Source organism: Ornithodoros turicata, chromosome 7, assembly GCF_037126465.1.
Source record: "Ornithodoros turicata isolate Travis chromosome 7, ASM3712646v1, whole genome shotgun sequence".
Lineage (NCBI taxonomy): Eukaryota > Metazoa > Arthropoda > Arachnida > Ixodida > Argasidae > Ornithodoros > Ornithodoros turicata.
The window spans coordinates 28,373,798-28,390,479 of NC_088207.1; the positions used below are offsets into that span (position 1 = coordinate 28,373,798).

At 45.2% G+C, this 16,682-nt stretch overlaps 1 protein-coding gene and 2 long non-coding RNA genes across 3 annotated transcripts in view; 2 read left to right on the forward strand and 1 right to left on the reverse strand.

Moving 5' to 3' along the window:
- LOC135400749 (uncharacterized) overlaps positions 1-7,055 on the forward strand; it is an 84,709-nt gene extending 77,654 nt beyond the window's left edge. Inside the window, exon 3 of the long non-coding RNA XR_010424640.1 lies at positions 6,921-7,055. This is a non-coding gene — a long non-coding RNA (uncharacterized LOC135400749). The remainder of the gene's footprint in view (positions 1-6,920) is intronic.
- Positions 1-16,682, reverse strand: part of LOC135400748 (uncharacterized) — a 153,606-nt gene that overhangs the window by 104,421 nt on the left and 32,503 nt on the right. The window lies entirely within an intron of this gene.
- The window catches only part of LOC135400747 (cadherin-like and PC-esterase domain-containing protein 1), a 116,612-nt gene continuing 115,822 nt past the window's right edge, over positions 15,893-16,682 (forward strand). The window contains exon 1 of the mRNA XM_064632638.1: positions 15,893-16,000. The gene's annotated coding sequence lies outside the window, so the exon portion shown is untranslated. The remainder of the gene's footprint in view (positions 16,001-16,682) is intronic.

Sequence of the window (16,682 nt, forward strand, 5' to 3'; positions counted from 1 at the left end):
CAGCCAGACAGAAGTCGACTTGCTATTCCTTGTAAAAAAGAAGAAAAGAAAGAAGAAAAGGAAAAAGAAAAGAGAAAAGAAAGGGAAAAAGAACAGAAAAGGAAAAGGACGCAAGCGGCACATGGGCAGCAGGGGGGCTTGAGTGCACGATCGCTCAGAGGCAGTCTAGGAGCCCAGAGTCACCCAGGAAGCATAATAGCGCTCTGGTAACAGCTCATTGCTTCTGCCCTACAGGGCCCAGTAGGGTGGCCAAGGAGAGGTCTCTGTGCCCCAGGGCAGATAGGCGGTGCGTGAGTGCAGTCCGAGGAGCGGCATATCTTGGACAGGTCAAGAGTAAATGATGTGTGTCTGCGTCGGTGGAGCAGGAGGGGCACGCCGAAGAGGGACGCTGCTTGATCTTGAACAGGAACGATGGAGTACGGGCAACATTCAGGCGAAGACGACGGAGAGCTGACTCTTCCTTTCGAGACAGCCGTAGCGACACTTTGAAGGCCATCTTCGGGTCAGTGCGGTGGAGGAAGGTGCATGCATATTGGTCGTGATAGGGCTTAAGGCATATCGTGTGATCAGAGGCGCAGCCAGACCTCCAAGCCAACACCACCTAGATAGAGAAAGCCTGCTCGTCGACGTGTCGTAACAATTAAGGGTCAGCCAATGAGGATCGTGTTTTCAACTGTCGTAGCCAATCACGAACGTGCTTTCAGCGGTCGTCGCCATGCAGACGAACCACCATCGTCTGCGAGCTGTGATTGAACGTCAACGCGTACTAAATGGGAACACTTGGAAATAAAGCGCAGGCTTTCTCAATCTAAAAGGCTTTCGCAATCTAGGTTCTGTTGTCAAAGCTAGGAAGGAGGGGGTTGGTATAAACCTCCCTCGCCGCAGATTCCGGTTGCGCCAACACACACCTGACTGTGCATGCAGCAAGATGAGAGATGAAAACATTGTTAACAACGTTAAAAATGCGACTGTGTACATATAGGCTGTCGTGGACGACGATGCCGCGTCACGAGGTTGAAAGCAGTTTGAAAACAGATTTCAAAACAATCCAAGAATGCTGCTTAGGTAAATAGACGCCAGAAATAGCAAGAACTTCCCGATCGTCACTCTAGATGATGATCTTTTCTTCGAAATTGCACCGGAAAAGGTGGACCCTCGCCTTAATTAACACATGGTGTCTCAACTACCACGTGTACCAAGATTTAAAAAAGAAACGAAAAAAAAAAAGCGTTGGTAGCGTACAACCCTTTCGTAATTTCGATTTGTATTTTCTTTTATTTCAAGACAATGTATATATACGCGACGCACGTGAGTTTTGGCGTTCTCATACGCTGAAGAAGCGCAAGCATCTTCTTCAAACCAGTGGCGCAATGCTCTTTGGTCATGCATGGAACGGCACGGCGGGCTCCAGGGTGCATACATCAAACGGACACTCAAACTTCGTATACACAGAAGCAGTAGAAACTGGGCTCAAAATCTAAGATGGATACTCATCAAAAAGCTCAAAAAGCGAACAGTCTCAGGACGCTTGAACGAAAACGAAACTGCGGAGCCTCCTCGCGTGCATTTGCTTTCAGCCACTAGCACACGACATTCGAGAGGGCGCCACATCTCAAGAAAATGGTCCATTGTACCTACACTCTTAAAAATGAACTTCACCACATAGCACTCTCCTAGCCAACCATCACCCCGAATGACAACGTTCTCGCCCCAGATTTGTTGAAAACGTGAGGAGGAGCCTATTTTGTGCCGTGCATAATGGACACAAAATAGACTCCTCCTCCCGTTTTCAACAAATCAGAGGCGAGAACGTTGTCATTCGGAGTGATGGTTCATTTTTAAGAGTGTACGCTCTTAAAAATGAACTTCACCGCATAGCACGCTCCTAGCCAACCATCATCTCAAATGATATCGTTATCTGCCCTGATTTGTTGCAAACGGGAGGCGTACCCCTTTTCTGTGACAGTTATGAACAGCATAAAACACAACAGCACAAAGAGGGCGTACGCCTCCCATGTCCAACAAATCAGGGCAGATTACGATATCATTCGAGATTATGACTGGCTAGGAGCGTGCTATTAGGTGAAGTTCATTTTTAAGAGTGCACACTTACGGAATCCCAACGCGCGGCTTACGCTTGATGACACGTTTCCATCCCATTAGGAATTAAAATTATCCGCCTTTAGTGGCTTTTTTTTTATTCCTGTTTGTCAAACACACGCTTCGCGCATAATCTCTTAACCCGCTCTACACCTGCATCCGTGCGGCATGCTCACGGGCCGCGCCAAAAGAGCCCCCAGTATACCGCTAGTTTTGAAACGTTCTTTCGAAGTCAACACAAACGCCCTCAGAGTCACCTGTACGAATTCTGTCGGGTACTGCATAATCCAACCCGCGGGAATATATATATATATATATTCATTCGCGATGCAGTGTCTCGCGGGGTTATACGTGAAAACATTAATATTCAATTTGCGAGGCATAATAAGCGACGCGAGGCTCGGGCCGTTCCGTTAGGCTTAATCATATTCTTCTGACAACTGCATGCATTTATGCATTGGCGACGGAGTGTGTTTCTGTACGGCGCAGCTACACGTTGGATATATCGCACGAATATATCTATGGAAACCTCGCGATACCGGCAGGAAGAATAAATGGGCCTGTTTGTGTATGGGATTCTTTTTGTGTTCGCTAGTGCAGCTCACCGAGGGCAGTAATGCATTTAAACTACGAGCATTTGACGGTTAGCGCACGTCCGACAGTTCACGTTTTATTTCTTTAATCAGTCGAAGCACTGTCGTAATAATGCAACGACCGCTGTTCAACGGCTGGACCGCTGAAGATGTGCGGCCCATTAGCAGGAGATTACCGTGACTTAATTTTCCTGGACACTACGTAATTGTTTCACTTGTTAGCTCGTTGACTTCAATCCTTCTCCCCCACCCCTTCCCCACGTAGAGCAAACAAAGCACAAATATGGAGCTTCTCGCATTACTAAAGTGCCAAGAACGGCCAAGGAAAAGAGCAGGTCGCTGCGCGCCACACACCTTTGACCTCTTGCAGAGATAAGGCTTCCATGAAAACGCTGCTCTTTAAAAAATAATAATAATAATAATAAAAGAAAAGAAAAAGTCCATCATGACTTCATGGAATTTAAATAGGGCAATGCGTGTTCATAATGGGCATGACTGGTACGCGACTGGACAGATTGGACATGATGAGCAGGGTGGGCATAACTTTTCTTCGTTGCCGCATTACTGCGTGGTTGTTATGGTGGAGTATAGATTCCACCTTTCCAAGTCAATGCCAATGCTCCAGACACATATGAATGATGGAGATACTGGATCAAGCCCGCTAGTCCGAAAGATGATGATGATAATAATAATAATAATAATTTATTTTTGATGAGGTGCCCATAAGCAACCCGAAGGTCTGGGAAAAGATATCTCACGAAAGCGGAGACGAGCTCCGTAACGTTAGTGCACTAACGTTACTGAATCAGCGAGATAATAAGGTATTTCAGGTATTTGCGCGTTCTGTGACACCTCAGTGTGCGTGCAAATGTTTTCTGTCGGAACCACCACCACCACTAATCATCATCATGATCACCATCCTCCTCCTCTTCATTGGCATCATCATTACAGGAGTTTTTCACCAAGGGCGTTTATGTTTCATAATCAATCAAGCAAGCAATCAATCAATCGGGTTTAAACATCGTTCGACAACTCTTCATGCTGAATACGTTCCATGTGAAAGCTAATGAATGTAAAGCAGGATTCACACAAGCGTTTCTGGAGGCGGCGCCGCATCGTCCCATGCGCGGTGGCCCCCTCCACCACCTTCTCGACGTGGCTGGAAACGCCTCAGGAAACGCATGTGTGAATCCAGCTCAAGAGGTCAGGACGACGAACATTCATGATTCAATATAAATCAAACAAACAAATAACGCCACATCTTCGGTTCATACCGTGAAGCGTGAAAGAAAAAGCGATACACAAACACGCGGCTCACCCTCCACTTGAGCTGCAGACATATCTGAGAACAATGTCAACTTTTTCAATCGCGTCCGACGTGCCATGACGTTTTTACCTGGCAAACCGTGAAGAAAGAAGGAATTTCCCTCTCCGGTGTAATTTCTCGTTAGCTTTGTTCTTCCATCCGAGAAGCCAATCTTTTCTGCCCTGCAGCGCAATTTATACAAACGCTTGGGTCGCCAGCCCTCTATTAATTTCTTTGCCGTCGTGACTGCTATCATAGAAGTAGAAGAAGAAAAAGACAATGAAAAAGATTAGCCGCAGGATGTGAGCGGATGTCCCGTCGACATTTTCCCCAAAGTGGTTTATCTAGATTCCTGGAGATACCATGGCGGAAGAAAGAAAGAAAGAAAACAATTGCGGCTCCCACCTGAAAATTGATCGTGGGGAACGGAGGACAATTTTGATGTTATTTTACTTACGATGCAATCCTACATGACCTATAGTTGAAAACACAAAGTCTTCACTTTCTTCACGACAAATGTTCGTTGTCACCTGACCATGTCTGCTATACTCAACCACATGCTGGGGGATGCCGTTGAACGAATGAGTACAGCCTCATTTGTATCTTTCTCTAGCTCATCGTAACGTGTTTTCGTGCTTGGGTGTAGCAAATGGTATTCAAACGGTACGGTACGATGCGATACGACACGATATAGCAATGACAGTAACAAGCAGAATGAATTGTAGCCGCATCCACATTTGTGAGTTCAAGTCGAAGGCCAAGTTCGTTATGCGAATGACACCGGAAAGAAGTTGGAAGCCCAACAACAGAAGCAACCACAGAAACTACGACAACAATTTACTCAGTCACTGAAACATAACAACTTGAAGATACTCCGCGTAAATGGATGCTTTGCCTTGTAACGTCAGCCAAATAATTTGAAAGAGAGCACATGCAGACAGACGACGTTTACCAATAAATACCTCTAGAAAAAGTGATGTTCCTAAACACACATGTTTGACTGGTAGAAATATGCACCGAAACCGATCCATGTATTCTGGAAATAAAATCCATGCATACATCTAATCGGTCTAATCTAATCTTATCTAAGTAGGTAATGCTACAACCACTGAATGAAAATATGCTGTTTGAATTTCAACGCCATTTAGCACATTTGTTATTTTTCTCCGCATTTGTGGATCTACGATCTCCGTATTTTTCTTTAAATATTTATCCATCCATCCTCCTGCCCGATATCTTCATGCGAGATAAATGCCGCTAGGTCACTGAAACCAGTCATGGGTGCTATGGGGCAGGGGACAACAGAGACAGCCGTGGGTTGCCCTGGGAGACGGACCGCAAACGGGGCAGAAGGGAGAAGGTGGGACGAGGCGTGGTGGTAATCGCGGCAACTACTCGTGCATTCAGTGCGGCTGCCTGGCAGCTCGTTCCAAAGCACATCCCAATGTAATTGTTTTTATCTGTACGTAGATAGTAAATATAAAGGAAACGAAACGATCGACTATAGTCTGCAAGTTGTATCGGTTTAACAGCTGTCGCTCTAAAAAGAAAGAGCAAAGCAAATGGTTGCGAGGCGAAACATGGACATCAACACGTAGATTGTAAGAAAAATATGATATACAAGATTCCTATACGACATGCCGCGGTGTATTCATTGGGCAGACGGGACGGTTCAACAATCATCTTCGCGAGAATGAAATATATGCTTGAATAGCTCAGTCCAATAGACCTCTACCTAAGAGACGTCACCGTGACGTAATAATGACGTTGGCAGACACAGTGAAACCGAAACGACGCGGGCAGAGAACATCGTCGTTTCACTAAGCCTTCACGCCGTCGCTTCATGGTGTCTTCACCAGCGTGCTCTTCGTGTTCCCAGTCCACCGCGGAAAGAAAAGAATTGGCTCCACCCAAGGCTTGGTTGCATTGTCTCGAATGTCGTAATCCTGTGCGGGATGTGGTTTGTTCGCACTTGCTTTGTAAAGAAACACCACGTCTACTCCGAGAGACTTCTCTTGAACATGCATGGAAGAGCCTGGTAGCCATCTTTAGAAGGAGCTGCCGAAAGGACAGAGCTACCGGTAGACTGGAGCAGAGCAAGGCCATACAACTAGTAATATGTAAGAAATTATATAGAATACTTAGAATATCAAATGGTATATTTTAATGTCGCGTTCTTGGCAATTTGTGATTCTGTACGATAGTAGTTCCTGTCTACCAAGTTGGCGGCGCTGTTGTATGTGATGTTGGATGTGATTTGTTTGTAAATAGTGAGCGGTCTATAGCCTCTAAAAGGACACTTGGAGGAAGGCAGGTGCGCAATCCTTTTTAAGATGCGGAGATCCTAGGGCGATACAAAGAAGCACATGGCAGGAAAATCGTGTAAATCTTTAAGATATAATGGGTTGGGAAGGAATGTATCAGTCACCCGTCTGTGGTGCTTTCCAAAGAAGAGTGACGGTTTTGGTATGACTCATTAATGTTTCGTTTTTGCCTTCTTTCGTACTAGATGTCAGTGGCAAGTTTGATCCCCCGCGTGTATTGTACCTTCGTCCGTATCCTCCTGCTCACTTACAATATTATGTAATGTGTCGTTGATGCGTGACCACCTGGGAAAACAATGACGTGTCTCAGGTCAACAAAACACAATTCGTTCTCATATTAAAACGGCTGACCTGTAAAATCGAATTACTATCACCTAAGGTAGTTTTAGTATTACCTTGGGGTGATGGGGGTTCTCTTTTATATGTTTTTCACCTTAGGGGGAGGAGAGGTCTGTTTATGGGAGTGGCCGAATTTGTCGTATGACGAATTCAACCTCTCCCTAGTATTTTTTCTTCATCAACAACATCAACATTTTACCTTGCACGTGTTGCATAATCTTCTGCACGGTGCTTATCTCGCCTTATATTGCCTTTCAGACAACCAGCCACCCATGTCACCAGCCAAAGTGGTGTTGCAGACGATGCTTATCAGTGCGGGACCTCCTTCTGCTCCTCTGTACCTTCGTGGTGTTATCCGTGTACATGACTTACTACCTGGGAAACTTCTACGCTCAGGACTCGTTAGCTGGCAAGTGTCCTTGTTGCCTTCCTTTACTTTGTGCGAGTAGAATGCAAAGCAATGTTACCATGGCGAAAGCCCCCGAGTCTAGGAAGTTTCCATCATGATATATGCCACTATACATTCTTGGAAAAAAGGGTGGAGCAGTTACACCTTTTAGGAAGCAATAATTTGTCGCATATGTTGTGCCTAAAAGTTTGCAAAGTTCTACTTGCCACCTCACTTTCTAAACATAACTTCATCGCGTAGCACGTTGTCGACCGACCATTGCCGTGAATGATAGGGATGCCGCTTCTGATTCGGTGAGTGAGGTGGGGCGTACGCCTTTTTGTAGCAATTTGAATACATGATAATTGATTTTAACACCCTTTTACACCCTTTATCAGACGCTATGTTGGCCTACACCCTTAGAAATGAGCTGCACCGCATAGCACGCTCCTAGCCAACCATCATCTCGAATGATATCGTTATCTGCCCTGATTTGTTTAAAACGGGAGGCGTACGCCTCCCGTCCCCCTCCCAAAATCCCCATCAGAAAATCATTCGAGATGATGGTTGGCTAGGAGCGTGCATTGCAGTGAAGTTCATTTTTAAGAGTCCTTTCACCATCACCACCACTATCATTTTTAAGAGCGTAGTGGTAACTTATAGAAGTTACCAACTTGTCACACCCTTTTTTCTTTCAGTTTTTCACTTTCTTTCCTTTTCTTTCTCTTTGTTTATTTTTCGGTTTCTTTTTCGGAATAGCAAGCTGGCAATAGCCTGGCTGACATTTCCGTTTTTTCTTTCACTCTATTAAACATATCCGCCCCCGTTTTTTTCTTAGAGTGTAGTTCGCTTGCTTTTTATATGTTTTATCACAAGCAATGTAATTCGTGCTCAGCAGTAGTCGTGGAGTCGCGTCATGATACAAGACAGTGCGCGCGACGTATATTGGTCGGTATCCTCATTATAGTACAGAATGTCCACTTTCTGTGCTACGCTGCCTTGATATATCCTGTTGATGACAGGAAATCCCAAAGGTAACGGAGATCTTGGTGCATATGAAAGTCTACTGGACCATGGACCCAGCACCTTGCCTATGGTAAAGGGGCAGTGGTCGATTGCATGCATTCCGTGCTGCAAGATCTCGCGCTCCTGCTGGTAGTCAGGGTATAGTCCATAAACAGGCAGTAGTGTCTCACTATCTGCAAATGGCACTTGGGCAGCGCCCAGCCTGCTGGCCGGCATCAGCCCCATCTCATCATCGACTGTTCTTTCTGTCTGTGTATCTGTCTGTCTGTGTATCTGTCTGTCTGTGTATCTGTCTGTCTGTGTATCTGTCTGTCTGTGTATCTGTCTGTCTGTGTATCTGCCTGTCTGTGTATCTGCCTGTCTGTGTATCTGCCTGTCTGTGTATCTGCCTGTCTGTGTATCTGCCTGTCTGTGTATCTGCCTCTCTGTGTATCTGCCTGTCTGTGTATCTGCCTGTCTGTGTATCTGCCTGTCTGTGTATCTGCCTGTCTGTGTATCTGCCTGTCTGTGTATCTGCCTGTCTGTGTGTCTGCCTGTCTGTGTCTGCCTGTCTGTGTCTGCCTGTGGCGCGCGCGCGCGAGCCTTGACATGGCAAGGTTTGCTACGGTGTGGTTCGTCCTTGTTTGGCCAACCATACTCAACAGGGTCATTATGCGACTACCCTGTCGTGTGCTTTGCGACTATGTCACACCTTACGCGTAGCTTGAAACCGGAGTCTTAGAGAGCTCTGCCGGCTAACCACAGCTGACAGAAAATGCGCAGGAGACGCAAACGTGCACAAAACATTGTGGGATGCATCGATTATAGATACACCTTTCTAGCGCCTAATGAGATATTCGAATTTTCGTCTCTGTGAGCCGTCAAAAACGTTATTAAAGCAGGAAATGCTATGTTCTGTCAATGTCTCCTCAGCGGTGTCGAGAAGTAAGCAGAAAATATGAAGTAAAATCTCTCATCATGCGTTAGAAATCACTGAAGCTACCAGCCAACAGAAATTTCACGCAAAAGGAACAATTCCTCACAGCGCTGTACCACAAAAAAAAAAAAAAGAGAGAGAGAGAGAGAAAGCGCGAGGAATCCTACAGAGGCTGAAGGATATCCGCGCCTCCTCAAGACTCATATAGTGTCTCATATAGTTACCATAGTTCCATTAAGTGTCGCACCAAGTGTTCCATCTAACCGCAGCTCAGGACACACGATCTGGACATGTTTTACAAGACATACTCCTTAGGACTGCTCCTCAGGGAGCGTACGTGCGAGCAGTAGACATTACGAGTGGCTGAAGTTTACGACGTAGAAGAAGAAATAGGGGAAATAAGAGGCTGTGAAATCTTCTCGCACCTTTTGTTACTTTTGCATCGTGTACGTGAAATTTCGAGTGTGTAAGAGCGAACACGGCGGAACAGGACATTGGACAGGATGACGGAAGAAACGCCATAGGCTAAAAAGACAAGCGTCCCTTCATGAATTCTTCAAAAGCATTGTAAATTGACGAACATAATTACTTCAATTAGCCGTTATTCACAATCGTACCGTCGTACACTATTAAGGCACACTCTCAGAACAGAACTTCGTCGCATTGCACGTTGTTGGCCACCCATTGCCACGAATGATAGGATTATCGCTTCTGATTCGCTTTCATACGTCAAGCGTCCTGGAACAGCTGGTCGCACCAGTGCGACCTACCCCAAGCAGCACAATGTACTGAAAGTCGAGTGCAATAGGGGTGGACGGTATGTGTCTTATCAATGTTCCTTAGTTTCAAGACTCTGTTCAAGGTCTTCATCCTACTCGTCCACCCCTATTGCACTCGACTTTCAGTACATTGTGCCGCTCGGGACGTTTCCATTTTTTCTTTCTGTTTCTATTTCTATTCAAGAGAGAGAGAAGGGGAGGGGCGTACGCCTTTTTGTGTCAACTATCATATATCCAAATTGCTGCAAAAGGGTGTACGCATATTTGACATTTTCACCCTCTTTGTTCGTTTTTCGCAGTATTGTAAACGGCTAGCGACGCACTTTGTTGATAGCTGACACCGATACAGGATGCAGCGACATAAGTAATAATGAAGCCACCGCTGTCTCTAAGATAACAGGATCTAAGTGCTCCCGACCTGATTTACGTAAGCTTATTTCGCAAGCTCAATACACAAACGTAGCTCGACAGAATCCATTTTTGCGCGCTGTAACACGATGCATTGCAAGGAAACATTAAGATGCGGCATCAGCATGTCATCTCACATTACATTTTGTCAGCGGCTTCATTTCTAGTCAGGACGCGAGGATGTCAACTAAGCATGAACGGCCCTAATGGATGGCTCTCTTGAGCGGGTGATGCTGTTTCCGAATATTAAACGAGACATTCTCTTCGGATAGTTTCAGGACAATGATATATGATACACGAAGCCATCTTTATCAATCAATGCTTCGAGAATTCATGTAGTCCCCGGAGGAACGTCGCTATTGAACATGGTTTCAAACAGGCAGTATGGTTCCCGCACTGAGGCTTCGAAACTCTGATGAATCGCTCGGAATAGGCAAGAACGGCAGATGTAGCGTATCTTGAATGACACCAGACTTTATGTGGACTTCATAGGCCACGTTTCCCATTAAATATTTACTGCTTTCTGTGAAGCGCTTCCCTGCATATCCCATCTGGTGAGGGATAGATAGGCCGCAGCAAACTACGAAGCCATCCGTCAAATTTATTCCAATGTTACTTTTTGCGGTACTTCAGAACGAATTTTATCAGAAATTTTTTATCTGAGAAGAGTTCACCAGTAACAGTGCGCACTACAGTGCCAAAAGTAGATCGGAAGCACTCTATAGGAAACCGATATGATAAAATATGCAATATACAGTAATCCAATGTCAGCATTGTGTCGTCAGAAGGTTGAAAGGAATAACGCGATTGGATTATGGTGTCTTATTCCAAGCCGCTATCGTGAACAGCATTCCGATCTATTAACCCAAGCAGCACAACATGTTGGCGCAATATTGGACGAATATTGGCAACGCCGACCCAATATTGGTCCAATATCGGGCGAATATCGCCAATATTGGCCCAATAGTTGGCCAAGATGTAGTGCGATCCTTCCCAAGCAGCAAAACATCTTGGCCTAATATTGGACCAATACTGGCAACGCCGGCCCAATATTGGCCCAAATATTGGCCCAAAAGAAGCACGCGTATAGGCGGGGTGCGCTGGTTCACCAGAAAGAGGGAAAAACCACGGGTAAAGCTACGGTGTGACGTCATATGCACGCCACCTATAGCTACTAGACAGACGCACTTAAGTACAGTACAAAATGTACTCAAAGTAAAGTATAAGTGCTCAGAAATGTACCTAATGTAGTACTTGAGTACTTGGTACTTCAAGTACTGCCCATCACTGCCCAAAAATGCGGATCCGTCCCAATTTCAACAAATCAGCAGAGAGAACGATCTCATGCGGGATGGTAGTTGACTAGGAGAGTGCTACGCGGTGAAGTTCTGTTTTCAGAGTGTAAGGCAGAAGGTGCACTGAATGAGGTGTAAGGGTTTCCGTTCGCAGCTCCGTAAAGAGCCATTCCATTGCCGGAAACGGTAAAGGAAACGAAATCGAAAAGCTGGCATTACAAACGGACAACGGAAATATTTGAGCAGACGAAAATACACCCGTTATATGTCCCTGCTTTAAAGTATAAACCAAACACGACGTTATTACGAAATAGCAAAGTTTAAATAAGGATTGTTACATCTGTACTGTTCTCGTATTCCCATCGCTGTCTCGTATAAAGCGTCGCAAAAACTATGCGCGTACCGGCAAAGGATCCATTTTGTTGCTTGCGTTTCCCACGTGCATCGCGCGCGCAGGAGGACGCGGAATTGCATTGTCTGCGAAGAACACATCAACGTGGTCCTATTTACAATAGTGGCTGGGTGAAGCATCTCGAGACGCATGTTTCAGCTTCCATTTGCGTTACGAGGAAAACGTGATTTTCCGACACAGGCCGCGCATGGCGTGCGTGCGCGTGTACATTTCAATAGCGTTTTCGTGTATCCCTCTTTCAAAGACGAATCGAATAGAGGTAAACGAGTTTTCCGTCTAGGTTCTATTTGCAGCGCGAGGAACAGGACCTTTGGAACAATTCTCGTCTAAAGTGCCCGTTGTCTCTTGCTGAATCCGAACGCTTTGTGTCATTCCTGAAGGACGCCTCCTCTAAGCTTAAAGCCTCTTATGAAAATGCTCGCGTTAATCGATGGCTATTAATCAACGTTTCTGTTATGGAACCGTATTGGTGGTCACAAGATTAAAGGAATGCGAGTGTATCTTGAATTTTGTAGATATCAACTATGAATCCATTGATGCCCTCTCAAGGCGAAGTAGTGGTGGCAACACAGACGTGAAAATAACCGAAGACGGTGTGGATACCACATAACTTTCTAAGGCGGATGGATTGATGGAGATTTAGAGAAATATACGGAGATGGTAGTCAGTCAGAGCAACCATCTTAGCCATTGTGGTTCTTCATAAAATTCACAAGGCTAGGAACGCCTAGTTTTAATGAAAAGCTTTTGTGCAAAATCTATACTTCATCAGGTGCAGATGATGAACTGCAGATAACCGTTTGGATTTTATTCTGACTACTCCCTTCGTGGGCCTGACGGTGTTTTTATTTTGTCTATTTAATTGTCCTCTCTGTAAGTCACTAATTCCGACAGGACGACGAGACGAAACGAAACACGGAGAGAGTGAATGAGTGAATGAGTGAATGAAAATAACATGAAGTTGGTTTCACCAACGTCGATGATGGAGACCCCACACTGCAGAAAGAACAAAAACTGTTCAGCACTCATCATTTAGTCATCATATAAGAGAGGAAGATAAGAAGGGAAAGGAAGAAAATGAAAAAAAGATTCAAAACTCAAAGTAACACAGAATATCCATAGAACATCCATGGTCAGCTGGTGTTCCACGTACATCCAAGCTGTCGTTGAGTGATCATGAACGAAATAAATCGTTACTCGTCGCCCTCGGTAATTTTGTGGCATCTGGCGACCATCCTCGTTGGCGTGGACGGCACCGCCGTTGATCGATAGCAGCTACCGAGCAGCCGACAACGATGCCCATACATGACCATCCACCCTGCTTTGCCAGTCGATGGCGCGCCCCCTTTTTGTTCATGGCGCCATCGACTGACGGAATGATACGTATTACCGGGCAGCGACATCGCTATAGAAAGTCACTCCAACAAAAAGTGCGTGTGAGAAATCGTGAAGTGATGTCCACTATGATGCGGCACGCGTGCATTATGATGTCCCAGTGATGCAGGACAAAAGAAGGATGATTGAGTCTCGAAAATATTGGGGCGCAGAGTTCGCACACGTGCTGACGCTTCTACTCATAGATAAAACGGCGATGAAGCAGGCGAGCTGGTGGTTACTGTAATCCATTACTAGAGATTGGGGAGAAATGCTGCGGACATGTTGTATCCCCAATCTCAGTGTTCTAGTAATGGATCACTTTTATTAATTAATTAATTTTATTATTTATTTAAATACCCTCAGGGCATTATCCTTACAGAGGGGAGTGTCGTTGAAGTAAACGGGTTACACAAAATAGAAAAAGCTGAATACAAAGTATAACAATCATATCAGAATAAGAATGTTGATTACAATTTTATATAATCACTAATGACACTTTTGAACTGAGCGATGGGCGAAATTGATGTCAGTGAACCGGGGAGGTGGTTCCAGTCGATGGCGGTACGGTAGGAAAAGGAGTCAGCATGAGATTTGGTTGAACAAGATGGAATCTGTACTTTTTGACAATGGTCAGCGCGATTTGATATGTATGTAGGTGGAAATATAAAGCGAGACCGCAAGCTATCGTTATGATAATATATTTTGTCGAACAGGCACAGACGGAAAATTTTTCGTCGCAAAGCTAGGTTAGTAAGTTGTAAGTTATCTTTCATAGAAGTTACACTGGCTGTGCCTTGGCAGTTGCCGAAGATGAAGCGGGCAGCCCTGTTCTGAATGGTTTCAATGGCCTGAACAAGAACTGCTCAACTCGGGTCCCAGACCGAAACTGCATATTCAAGATTCGGGGGAACAATGGACATGTACAAGGCTAATTTGAGATTCTGAGGTGCCTGGTGAAAGGTGCATCTCACATATCCCAAAGTACGGTTAGTGTTGGTGATAATATACTCAATATGTGTTTTCCAAGACAAGTCTGATGAGATAAAAACTCCTAAGTATATGTAGGAAAGAACCGAATCTAGCGCATTGTTATCAAGTGTGCATGCCTGGTAGTATCCACGGGTTCATGTTATTCTCATGTATTTACATTTGTTAATATTGAACTCCATGCCCCAGGTTTGGCATCACGTTAGTACGTTACTAAGATCAGACTGCAGAACCTGGGCATCAGATTCCTGTAAGATTTCTTTGTATAGACCACAGTCATCGGCGAATAAGCAAATAGACGATGAAGGTATACATTGTGGCAAGTCGTTAATGTAGATTAAGAAAAGGTGAGGACCAAGCACTTAGTCTTGAGACACACTTGATAAAACCGGGCCAAGACCAGAATCGATGTCGTTAAAGAAGCTATGAACTGTACCAAGCGAGCCCGCCGACTGTGTCGGCTCCAAACGGCGATTTCAACGTGTTGTCTGTGACACCTTTTGTATAGGTGAATTTGATAAGTGCGTATCTTCAGTACATAGCACGCTCTTAGCCAACCATCTTCCCGAATGACAACGTTCTCGCCCATGATATGTTGATAACGAGAGGCGGCTCTTATTTTGTATCTATTATGCACGGCTACAAAATGGGCTACGACTCCCCTTTAAAACAAATCAGAGACGAGAACGTCGTCATTCGGGATGACGGTTGGCTAGGAGCGTGCCATGTAGTGAAGTTCATCTTGAAGAGGGTAAAGCAGAACGTTATGTGTACCTCCGCGTTGGCTTCTGATTGGGTGCTACAATTCTTCAGATGACCTAACGATGGATAGAGGTATCTGGACGGCGTTGCGTGTACTCGCCCGAATACGAAAGAGAGTGCGTTCTGGTATTAACGCTGCACAAGTTATGAAGGAGAAGAATTGAACACTAAATTCTAAATATAATTACGAAGCGTAGAAGAACAATATTACATCTATTAAACCCGTAACTAAATGCATGCAGATAGGAGTTCTTACCTCCTGTAACAGTTACGTACTGACTACGATCGGAAAGGAAACAATGCAGCCAGGGTAGTACGTTAGTATCAATATTAAGTGCATTGAGGTTATGGAGGAGGAGACGATGAGATATATTATCAAACGCCTTCGACAAGTCAAGAAATATGCAGTTGGTCTGGGACCTCTTGTCAAGAGCAAGGCTCAAGTCATGTACGAATGATACCAGTTGGGTTTCGCAGGAGAACGATTTCCGAAATCCGTGCTGACTGTGATGAAAAAAGTAAATAAATAAAGCAACCTGACAGCGTAGCGCTATCTGCTAGTAGATATTTGTGAGTGTTAGTGCATCGTACGCTATCGCCTATGCGTACGCATGGGATAGCGTTTGCGGCTCTGCGCACACGCAAGACACAAGCAGAGCATTGCGCAGAACCACCACGCTATCGTACGCAGAGGCGACAGCGTACGTTAGTAAAACTCACTAATGTGTTCGCGCTATTGAGATATCTATGAGGCAGTTCTGTAAAAGTAAAAGGCAAAGAAACCATTAATAAAGCGTCGATGTGTGTTCACGTAAAATAATCGGTAAGGTTGCATGTTTTGTATTTCAGGCGTGCTGTCCGACAACGATGGTAGCGTCGCCCAGAGGAACCTTCTACTGGAGTCCAGCCGTAGAGGCATTGAAGTTCACACGAGCCTTCCTTCCAGAGCTGACACTTTCAATGCGAAACTTAGGAAACTACTTCAAGAAGTGAGTGCTGATACATCTTGTATGCTCAGGCGATTACATCGATAATAATTCACAAAAACGTGTCTTCGAGAGTTAACTCCTTATTCTCCCCACGAAACTGGCATTATTTAAATTTATATATGTGCATATGTATGCCCCCTTGTTGCGGGTCGTGACATCGCATTGCTTTGCATTAACGCGCTCATAACATAATTAACATAAGAATCACACCTGACGCTCGTGTCCAAATGAGCTTGATTGCTGTTGAACTTAGCCCAAGCAGGACAACACCTCGGTCCAATATTGGCTGGGTATTGGCCAAACTGGTCCAATATTGGTCCAGTATTCGGCCGCACACACACGCACATAAAGAAACGATGATGAAGATGGGGCTCATGCAGGCCAGCATGCTGGGCGCAGCCCCAGTGCCAATTGTAGAGAATGAGGGATGATGATGGCGATGGCAGTTCAGGTGATCAGAGCATGGTGGAGAGGCCCGTTGACGTCAGAAACTCCCAAACGTGACAGAGGCTTTGATGCGTATGGGCAAGGCTGCACCGGGAGCCCAGCACCTTGCAGATGGTAAAACGGCGGCGGTCAACTGCATGCATCCCGCGCTGCAAAATATGGCGTTCCCGCTGGTACACGGGGCAGTATTCGACCAGTACTGCCTACATCCAGCGAATATTAGGGAAGGATACTG